The sequence below is a fragment of the Anomaloglossus baeobatrachus genome, chromosome 2 (genome assembly GCF_048569485.1).
Source record: "Anomaloglossus baeobatrachus isolate aAnoBae1 chromosome 2, aAnoBae1.hap1, whole genome shotgun sequence".
Taxonomy (NCBI): domain Eukaryota; kingdom Metazoa; phylum Chordata; class Amphibia; order Anura; family Aromobatidae; genus Anomaloglossus; species Anomaloglossus baeobatrachus.
Genome location: NC_134354.1, coordinates 662777217 through 662793975, shown reverse-complemented (window position 1 = coordinate 662793975; position 16759 = coordinate 662777217). Strand labels below are relative to the sequence as shown.

At 53.4% G+C, this 16759-nt stretch overlaps 1 protein-coding gene across 1 annotated transcript in view; it reads right to left on the bottom strand.

Moving 5' to 3' along the window:
* MBD6 (methyl-CpG binding domain protein 6) overlaps positions 1–16759 on the bottom strand; it is a 123646-nt gene that overhangs the window by 45755 nt on the left and 61132 nt on the right. The window lies entirely within an intron of this gene.

Below are 16759 nucleotides of genomic sequence, written 5' to 3'. Positions count from 1 at the left end.
AACTACATTGTTCTCTACTGATTGACAACAAACTTAAAGGGAACCAATCACCAGAATTTTTGTATATAACCTAAAGCCAGTGCTATACTGACACTATCAGGCTGATTTTATACACAACTGTAGTGGTCAGCTCGGATGTTTAGGTTTTGAAACCCAAGAAAGTAAAGTTTATAAAATCACCAGCTTCTTGAGTGACAGCAGCTGAGGAGCAGATAATATCTGGGGGGAGTATTCAGAGATATGCTAATTCTAACAGGGAGAGGGGATAAGTATGAATACCCCCCAGATATTATCTGATCCTCAGCTGGTGTCACTCAAGAACCTGCCGATTTTATAAACTTTACTTTCTTGGATTTCAATATCTAAACATCCGAGCTGACCACTACAGGTATGTATAGAATCAGCCTGATAGTGCCAGTATAGAACAGGCTTTAGGTTATATATGAAAATCCTGATGATTGGTTCCCTTTAAGAACTTAAAAAAAGACAGGAATTAAAACATACTTGCAAAGAAGGGAATTTTGTTTACTTACCGTAAATTCCTTTTCTTCTAGCTCCAATTGGGAGACCCAGACAATTGGGGTGTATAGCTACTGCCTCCGGAGGCCACACAAAGTATTACACTTAAAAGTGTAAGGCCCCTCCCCTTCTGGCTATACACCCTCCCGTGGGATCACGGGCTCCTCAGTTTTAGTGCAAAAGCAAGAAGGAGGAAAGCCAATAACAGGTTTAAAGACAAATTCAATCCGAAGAAACATCGGAGAACTGAAACCATTCAACATGAACAACATGTGTACTCGAAAAAAACAAAAATCCCTAAGAAAACAGGGCGGGTGCTGGGTCTCCCAATTGGAGCTAGAAGAAAAGGAATTTACGGTAAGTAAACAAAATTCCCTTCTTCTTTTTCGCTCCTAATTGGGAGACCCAGACAATTGGGACGTCCAAAAGCAGTCCCTGGGTGGGTAAAAGAATACCTCGTGATAGGGCCGTCAAACAGCCCTGTCCTACAGGTGGGCAACCGCCGCCTGAAGGACTTGTCTACCTAGGCTGGCGTCCGCCGAAGCGTAGGTATGCACCTAATAATGCTTGGTAAAGGTGTGCAGACTCGACCAGGTAGCCGCCTGGCACACCTGCTGAGCCGTAGCCTCGTGCCGTAATGCCCAGGACGCACCCACGGCTCTGGTAGAATGGGCCTTCAGCCCTAAAGGAACCGGAAGCCCCGCAGAACGGTCGGTAGGTTTCAAGAATTGGTTCCTTGATCCACCGAGCCAGGGTGGATTTGGAAGCTTGCGACCCTTTACGCTGACCAGCGACAAGGACAAAGAGTGCATCCGAGCGGCGTAAGGGCGCCGTGCGGGAAATGTAGATCCTGAGTGCTCTGACCAGATCCAACAAATGCAAACCTTTCTCAAATTGATGAACTGGATGAGGACACAAGGAAGGTAATGTGACATCCTGATTGAGATGAAAGGGGGATACCACCTTAGGGAGAAACTCAGGAACCGGACGTAGAACCACCTTGTCCTGGTGAAACACCAGGAAGGGAGATTTGCATGAGAGCGCCGCTAGCTCGGACACTCTCCGAAGAGACGTGACCGCCACTAGAAAAGCCACTTTCTGTGAAAGACGAGAAAGGGAAACATCCTTCATAGGCTCGAAAGGCGGCTTCTGGAGAGCAATTAGAACCTTGTTCAGATCCCAGGGCTCTAACGGCCGCTTGTAAGGAGGGACGATATGACCAACTCCTTGCAGGAACGTGCGCACCTGAGTAAGTCGTGCTAGGCGTTTCTGAAAAAATACAGATAGCGCTGAGACTTGTCCTTTAAGGGAGCTGAGCGACAAACCTTTTTCCAACCCGGATTGCAGGAAGGAAAGAAAAGTAGGCAATGCAAAAGGCCAGGGAGGAACTCCCTGAGCCGCGCACCAAGATAAGAATATCTTCCACGTCCTGTGGTAGATCTTGGCGGAGGATGGTTTTCTAGCCTGCCTCATGGTGGTAATAACATTTCCAGATAATCCTGAAGACGCTAGGATCCAGGACTCAATGGCCACACAGTCAGGTTCAGGGCCGCAGAATTCAGGTGGAAAAACGGCCCTTGAGATAGCAAGTCTGGTCGTTCTGGTAGTGCCCATGGTTGGCCTACCGTGAGGTGCCACAGATCTGGGTACCACGATCTCCTCGGCCAGTCTGGAGCGACGAGGATGGCGCGACGGCAGTCGGCCCTGATCTTGCGCAGCACTCTGGGTAACAATGCCAGAGGTGGGAACACATAAGGTAGTCGGAATTGCGACCAATCTTGAACTAAGGCGTCTGCCGCCAGAGCTCGGTGATCGTGAGACCGTGCCATGAAAACCGGGACCTTGTTGTTGTACCGTGACGCCATCAGGTCGACGTCCGGCATCCCCCAGCGGCGACAGATCTCCTGAAACACGTCCGGGTGAAGGGACCATTCCCCTGCGTCCATACCCTGGCGACTGAGGAAGTCTGCTTCCCAGTTTTCCACGCCTGGGATGTGAACTGCGGAAATGGTGGAAGCCGTGTCTTCCACCCACGTTAGAATCCGTCGGACTTCCTGGAAGGCTTGCCGACTGCGTGTGCCACCTTGGTGGTTGATGTATGCTACCGCTGTGGAGTTGTCCGACTGAATTCGGATCTGCTTGCCTTCCAGCCACTGCTGGAAGGCTTGTAGGGCAAGATACACTGCTCTGATTTCTAGAACATTGATCTGAAGGGTGGACTCTTGCTGAGTCCACGTACCCTGAGCCCTGTGGTGGAGAAAAACCGCTCCCCACCCTGACAGGCTCGCGTCCGTCGTGACCACCGCCCAGGATGGGGGTAGGAAGGACTTTCCCTTTGACAATGAGGTGGGAAGCCACCACTGAAGAGATTCCTTGGCCGCCTGAGAAAGGGAGACGTTCCTGTCGAGGGACGTCGACTTCCCGTCCCATTGACGGAGAATGTCCCATTGTAGTGGACGCAGATGAAACTGCGCGAAAGGGACTGCCTCCATTGCTGCAACCATCTTCCCTAGGAAGTGCATGAGGCGTCTCAAGGGGTGTGACTGGCCTTGAAGGAGAGATTGCACCCCTGTCTGTAGTGAACGCTGTTTGTCCAGCGGAAGCATCACTGTCGCTGAGAGAGTATGAAACTCCATGCCAAGGTATGTTATCGATTGGGTCGGGGTGAGATTTGACTTTGAAAAGTTGATGATCCACCCGAAACTCTGGAGAGTCTCCAGCGCAACGTTCAGGCTGTTTTGGCATGCCTCTTGAGAGGGTGCCTTGACAAGTAGATCGTCCAAATAAGGGATCACCGAGTGACCCTGAGAGTGCAGGACTGCTACTACTGCTGCCATGACCTTGGTGAAGACCCTTGGAGCTGTCGCCAAACCGAAAGGCAGGGCTACGAACTGAAGGTGTTCGTCTCCTATAACGAAGCGTAGAAAACGCTGGTGCTCTGGAGCAATCGGCACGTGGAGATAAGCATCTTTGATGTCTATTGATGCTAGGAAATCTCCTTGAGACATTGAGGCGATGACGGAACGGAGGGATTCCATCCGGAACCGCCTGGTTTTCACATGCTTGTTGAGCAGTTTTAGGTCCAGAACAGGACGGAAAGACCCGTCCTTTTTTGGCACCACAAACAAATTGGAGTAAAAACCGTGACCTTGTTCCAGAAGAGGAACGGGGGTCACCACTCCTTCCGCTTTTACAGTGGACACCGCTAGCCGCAGAGCATCGGCTCGGTCGGGAGGTGGAGAAGTTCTGAAGAAGCGAGTTGGAGGACGAGAACTGAACTCTATCCTGTACCCGTGAGACAGAATGTCTCTCACCCAACGGTCTTGGACCTGTGGCAGCCAAATGTCGCCAAAGCGGGAGAGCCTGCCACCGACCGAGGATGCGGAGAGAGGAGGCCGAAAGTCATGTGGAAGCCGCCTTGGTAGCGGGTCTTCCGGCTGTCTTTTTTGGCCGTGACTGAGTTCACCAAGAATCTGAGCTCCTCTGATCCTTTTGAGTCCTTTTGGACGAGGAGAATTGGGACCTGCCTGAGCCTCGAAAGGACCGAAACCCCGACTGTCCTCTCCTCTGTTGGGGTTTATTTTGTCTGGGCTGAGGTAAAGATGAATCTTTACCCTTGGAGTGTTTAATGATTTCATCTAAGCGCTCCCCGAATCTTTACCCTTGGAGTGTTTAATGATTTCATCTAAGCGCTCCCCAAACAGTCGGTCACGAGAAAATGGCAAACTGGTTAAACACTTTTTGGAAGCAGAATCTGCCTTCCATTCTCTTAACCACAAGGCTCTGCGTAAAACTACGGAGTTGGCGGACGCCACTGCCGTACGGCTCGTAGAGTCTAGGACAGCATTGATCGCGTAAGACGCAAATGCAGACATCTGAGAGGTTAAGGGTGCCACCTGCGGAGCAGATGTACGTGTGACCGTGTCCATCTGTGTAAGACCAGCTGAAATAGCTTGGAGTGCCCATACGGCTGCGAATGCTGGAGCAAACGACGCGCCGATAGCTTCATAGATGGATTTCAACCAGAGCTCCATCTGCCTGTCAGTGGCATCTTTAAGTGCCGCCCCATCTTCCACTGCAACTAAGGATCTAGCTGCGAGCCTGGAGATTGGAGGATCCACCTTGGGACACTGGGTCCAGCCCTTGACCACGTCTGGGGGAAAAGGATAACGTGTATCCTTAAGCCGCTTGGAAAAACGCTTATCCGGATAAGCGTGGTGTTTCTGGATTGCTTCTCTAAAGTCAGAGTGGTCCAGAAAAACACTTAATTTACGCTTGGGATACCTGAAATTGAATTTCTCCTGCTGTGAAGCTGTCTCCTCCACAGGAGGAGCAGGGGGAGAAATGTCCAACATTTTATTGATGGACGCTATAAGATCATTCACTATGGCGTCACCATCTGGTGTATCCAAATTGAGAGCGGTCTCAGGATCAGAATCCTGATCAGCCATCTCCACCTCATCATACAGAGAGTCCTCCTGCTGGGACCCTGACCAGTGTGATGAAGTCGAGGGCCGCTCATAGCGAGCTCGTTTAGGCTGTCTGGGACTGTCGTCCGTGTCAGAGCCATCACCCTGGGATGCAAGAGACACCCCCGGATCCCGGAGCTGTTCCGACTGAGGGGGACCAGGGAGCAATGAGTTAACAGTGTCCATGGCCTGAGGTACTGGTCTAGACTGCAATGTTTCAAGAATTTTAGTCATAGTCACAGACAATCTGTCAGCAAAGACTGCAAACTCCGTCCCTGTCACCTGGACAGTATTTACAGGAGGTTCTGCCTGGGTCACCTCCAGCAGAGGCCCCGGCCGAGCAAGTGCCACAGGGGCCGAGCACTGCACACAGTGGGGGTCAGTGGAACCTGCCGGTAGAACAGCCCCACAAGCGGTACAAGCAGCATAGAAAGCCTGTGCCTTGGCACCTTTGCTTTTTGCAGTCGACATGCTGTTGTGTCCTCTGAGAATCTAGGAGGGTATATAGCAGAGGATCCCCAGCGACCGTACAGTGCAATGTAAAGCTGCAAGCATAAAATACAATATACACTTCGGCACCAGTGGGGTCAGCCCTTGAGGGCAGCTTACCGCCCGCTGAAAAGCGGGTGTGTGGGCACCAGAATCCCGTGTCTGGGTCTCCCAGTCTCCTCTCTCCAGCTCAGACTGCACACAGGAATGGCTGCCGGCGTCCTGTGAAGAGAGGGATCGTGGGCGTGCCTCAAACAAAGTGCGGGAAACTGGCGTCCCACTGTGCCCAGTGTGAGGGCTGGAGTATGCAAAGCAGACTCCAGCCCTCTGCGCTGACATTCTATACAGCGTCCCGCCCTTCCCCTGACTGGCAGGCCTGGGGGCGGGAACGAAACGAAACTAGGCCGCAGAAAGCCGGGGACTCGAGTAATAAGCGCGGCCGTGATATATGCACGGCCAGCGCGGAAGTCCCCGGCGCACCACAAGTCCCAGCCGCGCCGCAGCGCTGACAACAGTGGCCGCGCGGCAGCTTCAATACATGTCCCCTCTCAGCAAAGCTGTAGATAGGAATGGCACCAGCGCGCAGCGCTGTTGTCCCCGGCGCGCTAACACACCCAGCAATGCTGCAGTGTGCGCGCGGACTGTACGGGGACACAGAGTACCTTGTCGTAGCAGGGCCCTGTCCCTGACGATACTCCGCTCCATATCCAGCAGATTCCCCAGGGGCTGTGGACGGAGCACGGTCTCTGTGCCTGGAGACCGGTAAATCCCACTTCACCCAGAGCCCTAAGGGGGATGGGGAAGGATGCAGCATGTGGGCTCCAGCCTCTGTACCCGCAATGGGTACCTCAACCTTAACAAACACCGCCGACAAAAGTGGGGTGAGAAGGGAGCATGCTGGGGGCCCCATATGGGCCCTCTTTTCTTCCATCCGACATAGTCAGCAGCTGCTGCTGACTAAACAGTGGAGCTATGCGTGTATGTGTGCCTCCTTCGCACAAAGCATGAAAACTGAGGAGCCCGTGATCCCACGGGAGGGTGTATAGCCAGAAGGGGAGGGGCCTTACACTTTTAAGTGTAATACTTTGTGTGGCCTCCGGAGGCAGTAGCTATACACCCCAATTGTCTGGGTCTCCCAATTAGGAGCGAAAAAGAAGAAGGGAATTTTGTTTACTTACCGTAAATTCCTTTTCTTCTAGCTCCAATTGGGAGACCCAGACAATTGGGTGTATAGCTTATGCCTCCGGAGGTCACACAAAGCATTACACTTAAAAGTGTAAACCCCTCCCCTCTGCCTATACACCCGCCCGTGCATCACGGGCTCCTCAGTTTTGGTGCAAAAGCAGGAAGGAGGAAACTTATAAATTGGTCTAAGGTAAATTCAATCCGAAGGATGTTCGGAGAACTTAAACCATGAACCAAGAACAATTCAACATGAACAACATGTGTACACAAAAGAACAACAGCCCGAAGGGAACAGGGGCGGGTGCTGGGTCTCCCAATTGGAGCTAGAAGAAAAGGAATTTACGGTAAGTAAACAAAATTCCCTTCTTCTTTGTCGCTCCATTGGGAGACCCAGACAATTGGGACGTCCAAAAGCAGTCCCTGGGTGGGTAAAGAATACCCCGGTAATAGAGCCGAAAGACGGCCCCTTCCTACAGGTGGGCAACCGCCGCCTGGAGGACTCGCCTACCTAAGCTGGCATCTGCCGAAGCGTAGGTATGCACCTGATAGTGCTTCGTGAAAGTGTGCAGACTCGACCAGGTAGCCGCCTGACACACCTGCTGAGCCGTAGCCTGGTGCCGCAATGCCCAGGACGCACCCACGGCTCTGGTAGAATGGGCTTTCAGTCCTGAAGGAACCGGAAGGCCAGAAGAACGGTAGGCTTCAAGAATTGGTTCCTTGATCCACCGAGCCAAGGTTGACTTGGAAGCCTGCGACCCTTTACGCTGGCCAGCGACAAGGACAAAGAGCGCATCCGAGCGGCGCAGGGGCGCCGTACGAGAAATGTAGAGCCGGAGTGCTCTCACAAGATCTAACAAGTGCAAGTCCTTTTCACATTGGTGAACTGGATGAGGACAAAGAAGGGAATTTTGTTACTTACCGTAAATTCCTTTTCTTCTAGCTCTTATTGGGAGACCCAGACGATTGGGTGTATAGCACTGCCTCCGGAGGCCACACAAAGCAATTACACTAAAAAGTGTAAGGCCCCTCCCCTTCTGGCTATACACCCCCAGTGGGATCACTGGCTCACCAGTTTTAGTGCAAAAGCAAGAAGGAGGAAAGCCAATAACTGGTTTAAACAAATTCACTCCGAGTAACATCGGAGAACTGAAAACCGTTCAACATGAACAACATGTGTACCCGCAAACAAACCAAAAATCCCGAAGGACAACAGGGCGGGTGCTGGGTCTCCCAATAAGAGCTAGAAGAAAAGGAATTTACGGTAAGTAACAAAATTCCCTTCTTCTTCGGCGCTCTATTGGGAGACCCAGACGATTGGGACGTCCAAAAGCTGTCCCTGGGTGGGTAAAGAAATACCTCATGATAGAGCTGCAAGACAGCCCTCCCCTACGGGGAGGCAACTGCCACCTGCAGGACTCTTCTACCTAGGCTGGCGTCCGCCGAAGCATAGGTATGCACCTGATAATGTTTAGTGAAAGTGTGCAGACTCGACCAGGTAGCTGCCTGGCACACCTGTTGAGCCGTAGCCTGGTGTCGTAATGCCCAGGATGCACCCACGGCTCTGGTAGAATGGGCCTTCAGCCCTGATGGAACCGGAAGCCCAGCAGAACGGTAGGCTTCAAGAATTGGTTCTTTGATCCATCGAGCCAGGGTGGCCTTAGAAGTGCGTAGCACTCTGGGCAAGAGTGCCAGAGGTGGAAACACATAAGGGAGCCGGAACTGCGACCAATCTTGCACTAGGGCGTCTGCCGCCAGCGCTCTTTGATCGCGAGACCGTGCCATGAAGGTTGGGACCTTGTTGTTGTGCCGTGACGCCATTAGGTCGACGTCCGGCACCCCCCAGCGGTGACAGATTTCCTGAAACACGTCTGGGTGAAGGGACCATTCCCCTGCGTCCATGCCCTGGCGACTGAGGAAGTCTGCTTCCCAGTTTTCTACGCCGGGGATGTGAACTGCGGATATGGTGGAGGCTGTGGCTTCCACCCACATCAGAATCCGCCGGACTTCCTGGAAGGCTTGCCGACTGCGTGTCCCCCCTTGGTGGTTGATGTATGCCACCGCTGTGGAGTTGTCCGACTGAATTCGGATCTGCCTTCCTTCCAGCCACTGCTGGAAGGCTAGTAGGGCAAGATACACTGCTCTGATTTCCAGAACATTGATCTGAAGGGTGGACTCCTGCTGGGTCCACGTACCCTGAGCCCTGTGGTGGAGAAAAACTGCTCCCCACCCTGACAGACTCGCGTCTGTCGTGACCACCGCCCAGGATGGGGGTAGGAAGGATCTTCCCTGTGATAATGAGGTGGGAAGAAGCCACCACTGCAGAGAGTCCTTGGCCGTCTGGGAAAGGGAGACTTTCCTGTCCAGGGATGTTGACTTCCCGTCCCATTGGCGGAGAATGTCCCATTGAAGTGGGCGCAGATGAAACTGCGCAAACGGAACCGCTTCCATTGCCGCCACCATCTTCCCGAGGAAGTGCATGAGGCGTCTTAAGGAGTGCGACTGACTTTGAAGGAGAGCCTGCACCCCAGTCTGTAGTGACCTCTGCTTGTCCAGCGGAAGCTTCACTATCGCTGAGAGAGTATGAAACTCTATGCCAAGATACGTTAGTGATTGGGTCAGTGACAGATTTGACTTTGAGAAGTTGATGATCCACCCGAACGTCTGGAGAGTCTCCAGTGCAACAGTCAAGCTGATTTGGCATGCCTCTTGAGAGGGTGCCTTGACCAGTAGATCGTCCAAGTAAGGGATCACAGAGTGTCCCTGAGAGTGCAAGACTGCTACCACTGCCGCCATGATCTTGGTGAACACCCGTGGGGCTGTCGCTAGACCAAATGGCAGAGCTACGAACTGAAGATGGTAGTCTCCTATCACGAAGCGTAGAAAGCGTTGGTGCTCTGTAGCAATCGGCACGTGGAGATAAGCATCCTTGATGTCTATTGATGCTAGGAAATCTCCTTGAGACATTGAGGCAATGACTGAGCGGAGGGATTCCATCCGGAACCGCCTGGCGTTCACATGCTTGTTGAGCAGTTTTAGGTCCAGAACAGGACGGAATGAGCCGTCCTTTTTTGGCACCACAAAGAGATTGGAGTAAAAACCTTGACCTCGTTCCTGAAGAGGAACAGGGACCACCACTCCTTCTGCTCTTAGAGAATTCACCGCCTGCAGAAGGGCATCTGCTCGGTCGGGATGTGGGGAAGTTCTGAAGAACCGAGGCGGAGGACGAGAACTGAACTCTATCCTGTACCCGTGAGACAAAATGTCTGTTACCCACCGGTCTTTGACCTGTGGAGGTTTGCTTGATCTGGGCTGGGGTAAGGAGGAGTCCTTACCTTTGGACTGTTTGATGATTTCCGCCAATTGCTCACCAAACAGTCTGTCTCCAGATAATGGCAAGCTGGTTAAACATTTTTTAGAAGCAGAATCTGCTTTCCATTCCTTTAACCACAAGGCTCTGCGCAAAACTACAGAGTTGGCAGACGCCATTGAGGTACGGCTCGTAGAGTCCAGTACCGCATTGATAGCGTAGGTCGCAAACGCAGACATTTGCGTAGTTAGGGACGCCACTTGCGGCACTGCTGGACGTATGAGAGAGTCCACCTGTGCCAGACCAGCTGAAATGGCTTGGAGCGCCCACACGGCCGCGAATGCTGGAGCAAACGACGCGCCGATAGCTTCATAGACAGATTTCAACCAAAGGTCCATCTGTCTGTCATTGGCATCTTTAAGTGAAGCCCCATCCTCCACTGCAACTATGGATCTAGTTGCAAGCCTGGATATTGGAGGGTCCACTTTTGGACACTGGGTCCAGCGTTTGACCACGTCAGGGGGAAAAGGATACCGTGTATCCTTAAGGCGTTTAGAAAAACGCTTGTCCGGATAAGTATTATGTTTCTGGATGGATTCTCTGAAGTCAGAGTGGTCCAGAAAAGTACTCAGTTTACGCTTGGGATACAGGAAATGGAATTTCTCCTGCTGTGCAGCTGCCTCCTCTGCAGAAGGGGCTGGGGGAGAAATATCCAACAGCCTATTGATGGCCGCTATAAGGTCATTTACCATGGCGTCACCATCTGGCGTATCCAAATTGAGTGCGGCGTCAGGACAAGACTCCTGATCACCCACCTCTGAACCCTCATATAGGGACCCTTCTCGCTGAGACCCTGATCCACGTGATGACGTGGAGGGTCTCTCCCAGCGAGCTCGCTTAGGCGGACTGGGACTGTCATCGGAGTCAGAGCCCTCAGCCTGTGATGCCTGGGACCCCCTTGAAGTACGGATTAGTTCCAACTGAGGGGGACCGGGGAACATAGGGACAGTAGTGTCCATGGTCTGAGCAACTGGCCTGGACTGCAAGGTTTCCAGGATTTTCGTCATAGTCACAGACATTTTATCAGCAAAGACTGCAAATTCTGTCCCCGTCACCGGGGCAGGGTTCACAGGCGTCTCTGCCTGGGCTACAACCACAGTAGGCTCTGGCTGACGAAGTGCCACTGGGACTGAACATTGCACACAATGAGAGTCGTTGGAGCCTGCTGGTAGATTAGCCCCACATGCTGTACAAGTAGTGTATACAGCCCGTGCCTTGGCACCCTTGCGTTTTGCGGATGACATGCTGTTGTCTCCTCAAAGCAATATAGGGTGTACAGCCAAGAAGCGACCTTACAGTGCAGTATTAAATATATCTAGACACAGCAGTGTCTATGTACAGCGAAAAATATAACACTGTGGCACTAGTGGGGCTGCACGTATGTGCTGCTTACCGCCCGCTGAGCGCGGGTGTGTGGTCGCCAGAAACCCCTAGCCTGGGTCCCCCAGAGCCTGCGTGCGTTCTCCAGCCAGACTGCATGTGTATAATGGCTGCCGGCGTCCTGGGGAGCTGCAAGCCTGGGGGCGGGCCTAGGGCGTGCACAGAGAAAAAGCGCGAAGCCTGTGTCCTACTGTGCTCAGTGAGAGGGCTGGAGCATGTAAATCGTGCCCCAGCCCTCGGCGCTGCCGATTGAATAACGTCTCTCCCCTACCCTGATTGACAGGGTGGGGGGCGTTAACGAAGCGGAGCTAGGCCGCAGAAAGCCGGGGACTAAAGTTAGAAGCGCCGCCGCCGTAAAAGCGCGGTCGGCGCGACCCCGGCGCACTACAAGTCGCAGCTGCGCCGTCGCTCCAGGGGCGGTCGGCGCGGCGATCCACACACATAAAGTCCCCCAGTAATCTGCGGGGACTATAAGCCCAGCGCACAGCGCTACAGTCCCCGGCGCACTAGCACACCCAGCAAGCCTGGGGTGCGCGTGGCCCATTGCCGCCATGCCATACGGGGACACAGAGTACCTGAAAGTTGCAGGGCCTTGTCCCTGAACGGCACTCCCGCTCCACATCCAGCAGGTTCTATGGGTCTGTGGATGGAGCCCGGCCTCAGGGCTTGGTGGCCGGTAAGATCCCACTTCCTCAGAGCCCCTCCGGGGGATGGGGAAGGAAAACAGCATGTGGGCTCCAGCCTCCGTACCCGCAATGGGTACCTCAACCTTACAAACCACAAGTGGGGTAAGAAGGGAGCATGCTGGGGGCCCCATATGGGCCCTCTTTTCTTCCATCCGATATAGTCAGCAGCTACTGCTGACTAAACAGTGGAGCTATGCGTGGATGTCTGACCTCCTTCGCACAAAGCAGAAAACTGGTGAGCCAGTGATCCCACTGAGGGTGTATAGCCAGAAGGGGAGGGGCCTTACACTTTTTAGTGTAATTGCTTTGTGTGGCCTCCGGAGGCAGTGCTATACACCCAATCGTCTGGGTCTCCCAATAGAGCGCCGAAGAAAAGAAGGTAAGGAGATATCCTGATTGAGATGAAAAGGGGATACCACCTTCGGGAGAAATTCCGGAACCGGACGCAGAACCACCTTGTCCTGGTGAAAGACCAGGAAGGGAGCTTTGCATGACAGTGCAGCTAGCTCAGACACTCTGCTAAGTGATGTGACTGCCACTAGGAAGACCACCTTCTGCGAGAGGCGAGAAAGAGAAATATCTCTCATTGGCTCGAAAGGTGGTTTCTGAAGAGCCATTAGCACCCTGTTCAGATCCCAGGGTTCTAGCGGGCGCTTGTAAGGGGGGACTATGTGGCAAACCCCCTGCAGGAACATGCGTACTTGCGGAAGCCTTGCTAGACGCTTTTGAAAAAATACAGAGAGCGCCGAGACTTGTCCCTTAAGAGAGCCGAGAGACAGCCCCTTTTCCATTCCGGATTGAAGGAAAGACAGAAAAGTGGGCAAGGCAAATGGCCATGGACTAAAACCCTGATCAGAGCACCAGGATAAGAAGATCCTCCACGTCCTGTGGTAGATCTTGGCTGACGTTGGTTTCCTGGCCTGTCTCATAGTGGCAATGACCTCTTGAGATAACCCTGAAGACGCTAGGATCCAGGACTCAATGGCCACACAGTCAGGTTGAGGGCCGCAGAATTCAGATGGAAAAATGGCCCTTGAGACAGCAAGTCTGGTCGGTCTGGTAGTGCCCACGGTTGACCCACCGTGAGATGCCACAGATCCGGGTACCACGACCTCCTTGGCCAGTCTGGGGCGACGAGGAGGGCGCGGCGGCAGTCGGACCTGATCTTGCGTAACACTCTGGGCAGCAGTGCCAAAGGAGGAAAGACATAAGGCAGTTGAAACTGCGACCAATCCTGAACTAAGGCGTCTGCCGCCAGAGCTCTGTGATCTTGAGACCGTGCCATGAATGCCGGGACCTTGTTGTTGTGCCGGGACGCCATTAGGTCGACGTCCGGCTTCCCCCAGCGGCAACAGATCTCTTGAAACACGTCCGGGTGAAGAGACCATTCCCCTGCGTCCATGCCCTGGCGACTGAGAAAGTCCGCTTCCCAGTTTTCCACGCCCGGGATGTGTACTGCGGAGATGGTGGAGGCTGTGGCTTCCACCCACAGCAGAATCCGCCGAACTTCCTGGAAGGCTTGCCGACTGCGCGTGCCGCCTTGGTGGTTGATGTATGCCACCGCCGTGGCGTTGTCCGACTGAATTCGGATCTGCCTGCCTTCCAGCCACGGCTGGAACGCCTTCAGGGCTAGATACACTGCCCTTATCTCCAGAATATTGATCTGAAGGGAGGACTCTCGCTGAGTCCAGGTACCCTGAGCTCTGTGGTGGAGGAAGACCGCTCCCCACCCTGACAGACTCGCGTCCGTCGTGACCACAGCCCAGGATGGGGGCAGGAAGGATTTCCCCTTCGACAAAGAAGTGGGAAGAAGCCACCACTGAAGGGATGCCTTGGCTGCCCGAGAAAGTAGGATTTTTGTGTACTCACCGTAAAATCTCTTTCTCTGAGTCTTCATTGGGGGACACAGGACCATAGTTTTTAGCTTAGTGTCGTAGGAGGCTGATGTGGGCCGTCTCGGCCCCCCTCAGCCATGTATGTTTTTGCGCTTTTTTATTTTATTTCGGCGCCGCTCATCGCTCTCATACCTGTCGTCTTCTTCTCTGCAGGTATTCGCTTCACTCATTCTCCGCAGCCCCGTGGGTACCGCTCCCCAGGGTCTCAAGCCCCTGCGACCCTGGGGAGCGGTACCCACGGGGCTGCGGAGAATGAGTGAAGCGAATACCTGCAGAGAAGAAGACGACAGGTATGAGAGCGATGAGCGGCGCCGAAATAAAATAAAAAAGCGCAAAAACATACATGGCTGAGGGGGGCCGAGACGGCCCACATCAGCCTCCTACGACACTAAGCTAAAAACTATGGTCCTGTGTCCCCCAATGAAACGATAGAGAAAGGGAGACGTTCCTGTCGAGGGACGTCGATTTCCTGTCCCATTTGCGGAGAATGTCCCATTGAAGAGGACGCAGATGAAACTGTGCAAATGGAACTGCCTCCATTGCTGCCACCATCTTCCCTAGGAAGTGCATGAGGCGTCTCAAGGGGTGCGACTGGGCTCGGAGGAGAGATCGCACCCCTGTCTGTAGTGATCGTTGTTTGTCCAGCGGAAGTTTCACTATCGCTGGGAGAGTGTGAAACTCCATCCCGAGATATGTCAGCGATTGTGTCGGTGTCAGTTTTGACTTTGGGAAATTGATGATCCACCCGAACCTCTGGAGTGTCTCCAGAGCAATGTTCAGGCTGTGTTGGCATGCCACCCGAGAGGGGGACTTGACAAGAAGATCGTCCAAGGGATCACTGAGTGTCCCTGAGAGTGTAGGACTGCAACCACTGTTGCCATGACCTTGGTGAAGACCCGTGGGGCTGTTGCCAGGCCGAAAGGCAATGCCACGAACTGAAGGTGTTCGTTCCCGATGGCGAAACGCAGGAAGCGCTGATGCTCTGGTGCAATCGGCACGTGGAGATAAGCATCCCTGATGTCTATTGATGCTAGGAAGTCTCCTTGGGACATCGAGGCGATGACGGAGCGGAGAGATTCCATCCGGAATCGTCTGGTTTTCACGTGTTTGTTGAGCAGTTTGAGGTCCAGGACGGGACGGAAAGATCCGTCCTTTTTTGGTACGACAAACAAGTTGGAGTAAAAACCGTGACCCCATTGCTGAAGGGGAACGGGGATAACTACTCCTTCTGCCTTCAGAGAGTTCACCGCCTGCAGAAGAGCATCGGCTCGCTCGGGGGGCGGAGATGTTCTGAAGAAACGAATCGGAGGACGAGAATTGAACTCTATCCTGTAACCGTGAGACAGAATGTCTCTCACCCATCGGTCTTGGACATGTGGGAACCAGGCGTCGCAAAAGCGGGAGAGCCTGCCACCGACCGAGGATGCGGTTTGGGGAGTCCGCAAGTCATGAGGAGGCCGCTTTGGGAGCGGTTCCTCCGGCGGTCTTTTTAGGACGTGCCTTAGACCGCCATGAATCAGAGTTCCTCTGATCCTTTTGAGGCCTGTTGGACGAGGAGAATTGAGACCTGCCTGAGGGCCGAAAGGACCGAAACCTCGATTGTACCTTCCGTTGTTGAGGTCTGTTAGGTTTGGACTGGGGTAAGGACGAGTCCTTACCCTTGGATTGTTTAATGATTTCATCCAATTGCTCGCCAAACAGGCGGTCGCCAGAAAAGGGCAAACCGGTTAAAAATTTCTTGGAAGCAGAGTCTGCCTTCCATTCACGTAGCCACATGGCCCTGCGGACTGCCACTGAATTGGCGGATGCTACCGCTGTACGGCTCGCAGAGTCTAGTACCGCATTCATGGCGTAGGACGCAAACGCCGACGCCTGAGAGGTTAATGACACAACCTGCGGAGTCGCGGCTCGTGTGAGTGCATTAATCTCAGACTGACAAGCTGAGATAGCTTGTAGTGCCCATACGGCAGCAAATGCCGGAGCAAAGGACGCGCCGATAGCCTCATAGATGGATTTCATCAGGAGCTCTATCTGCCTGTCAGTGGCATCCTTTAGTGATGCACCATCTGCCACTGCAACTATGGATCTGGCCGCCAGTCTAGAGACTGGAGGATCCACCTTGGGACACTGGGCCCAACCCTTGACTACGTCAGGGGGGAAGGGATAACGTGTGTCATGAAGTCGCTTAGTAAAGCGCTTATCCGGAAAAGCTCGGTGCTTCTGGACTGCGTCTTTGAAGTCGGAGTGATCAAGAAACGCACTCCGTGTACGTTTGGGAAACCTAAAATGAAATTTCTCCTGCTGAGAAGCTGACTCCTCAATCGGAAGGGGTGGAGGAGAAAGATCTAATACCTGATTGATTGACGCTATAAGGTCGTTAACTATGGCGTCCCCTTCAGGCGTATCAAGGTTGAGCGCGGCGTCAGGATCAGAGTCCTGATCTGCTGCATCTGCTTCATCCTCCAGAGAGTCCTCATGATGAGACCCTGAACAGTGTGATGAAGTCGAGGGACGCTCCCAGCGAGCCCGCTTCGTCGGTCTGGGACTGCGGTCCGTGTCGGAGTCCTCCCCTTGGGACCTATGAGTTGACCCAGGAGCTCTTTGCTGCTCCGACCGAGGGGGGCATGGGGGCAATGAATCAACAGTGCCCGGGGCCTGTGTTACAGGTCTGGACTGCAAAGCTTCCAGTATCTTAGCAGACCATCTATCCATAGACTCAGAAAGTTTGTCAGCAAATACTGCAAACTCTGTCCCTGTCACCTGGACAGT